A 1,905-nucleotide genomic window follows, 5' to 3' on the forward strand; every position below is an offset into this window, starting at 1 on the left:
TATTTAATGGATTGACAGCCTCTCTGCTAATATGCTAACATGTTTGCTCTTAAAGTCCCCCTGTAGTCAATCATTTTATCCCTTAAAACTCATCTTTGATCACCAAAATGACATATTTAAATGTTTTAAATATCTTGAATGTAACTCGATACCCTTGCCTCATTAAGTATACGCGGTTCTATGAATATGCAAATGAGCCCCGCCTCCACTCACTCACTCAGCTCAGAGATCCACTGGTTGACGATCACACGTTGATCTGATTGGTTACAAGGTAGTTTGTGACGTCAGAAACACCAGCGATTTCAAAGCGTGTTTTTGAGACTGTCTTTGGTTCACTGCAGTTTTAAGGACAAAAATACTCAGCAATGGAGTCGACTTATGAATTTACACATGGTTTGTCTTAAAGCGTATTAAAAACACCACATAGACACATAAACAAAGCTGGATTTTCACCACAGGGGGACTTTAAACATTAGCCCCGCCCCCGAAACATTCTGTTCCGGACAATTGTGCAACTGGTACGATTCAGTTTCCGGCTCTTCTCGTTCATTTCTATGGTTGCACATCTCTGAACAATGATGTCAAGGCTGTAATGTGATTGTTATCAAGGCACACGTTATACTTTCTCCAAAAGTAGAGCCTCAAACCCTCACATCTCCCGATAACAAGACCATTTCTGAAGGACCATGGCATCCTCTGCTGCCTCAGAAGAGAATTCATTCTGACTTTGAATGCATTTGAGACAATAATCAAGTAAAGTATAGCCACTATAATATATATATATATTCCTTATAATAAGGAAAACTGGTCTTCCAGTCTCTTGATCACCTTTTACAGGTACAGCCACCTTGTTTGTTGCAGGTCCAGCGTGTACCAGCAAAATTGAAGTTTTTTTGGCTTTTAGGATGAATATGGTAGTCTTACTGTTATCTATGAGCACGTGTGCTCCAAAACAATGACAAAATTCGCATTTAGAAGATATAAGCTTTCAAAACTTAGAATCTCTCACTTCCGCCACTGAAGCTGTGGCTGAAATCGGTCATGAATGACACATGGTGATGATAGGATAGGGAACGATTCAGACAGTGTAAATGTGCTTTCCATTGGGGCGAATGAAGTCTGGTTTCACGTTAGCGGCACGATAGCAGAGCGGATCATGTGATCGAGTCGCCACGGACCAGAAAACGCATCGGATCCATTTGAATTCTGCACAAAATGATATTTTAAAGCAATATGGAGATTAGGAGGAGAAACGGTTAGAGATTAGGAGGAAACTGCGGCTTTATTGAGCTCAACAGCTCTGAGCTGTGATATAAACCAAACGCTATTGGCTATTTTTAAAAAGGGGAGGAGCTGCTCGATATGCCCCGCCCCCTCTCTTCCTGTTTCAGTGGAAATTACGTCAACACATTGAATGATGCTGTGCGTTTCAAGGCACTTCAGTGGGACTTTAAGAACACCTCATATCTTTTGCAAACATGGTCTTATAATAATCAGCATCTAAGGGGTCGTGTACAGGACACTGATTTGATTTCAACCAAAATCGTATGTGTTTTGGCCGTTCAGTTACACGACAACAACATTTTGAGGGCCTGAAAAAAACAACCAAAAAGTGCAAGTTTTTGACAACGATACCTTTATCATCTCTGTGTAAACTAAAAAACACAGTGACATCATGTGTATTACGTGTTCAGTCTACAGGCGTTTCTATAGGTGTTTCTATAGGTGTTTCTTCACATCGCCACCTACTGGCCTGGCAGCAGAATGCAGCGTGCGAACGGGATCATTTTGACAACGCTGTCGTTGTCTGTACATGAAAAAAAAAAAAAAAAAAAACGCAAAGGAAAAACTTTTCAATCATTGTCATGTAAACATACCCTGAAACCCCCGTTAAACTCTACTGAA

The sequence above is a fragment of the Abramis brama genome, assembly GCF_963993115.1.
Source record: "Abramis brama genome assembly, chromosome: 16".
Lineage (NCBI taxonomy): Eukaryota > Metazoa > Chordata > Actinopteri > Cypriniformes > Leuciscidae > Abramis > Abramis brama.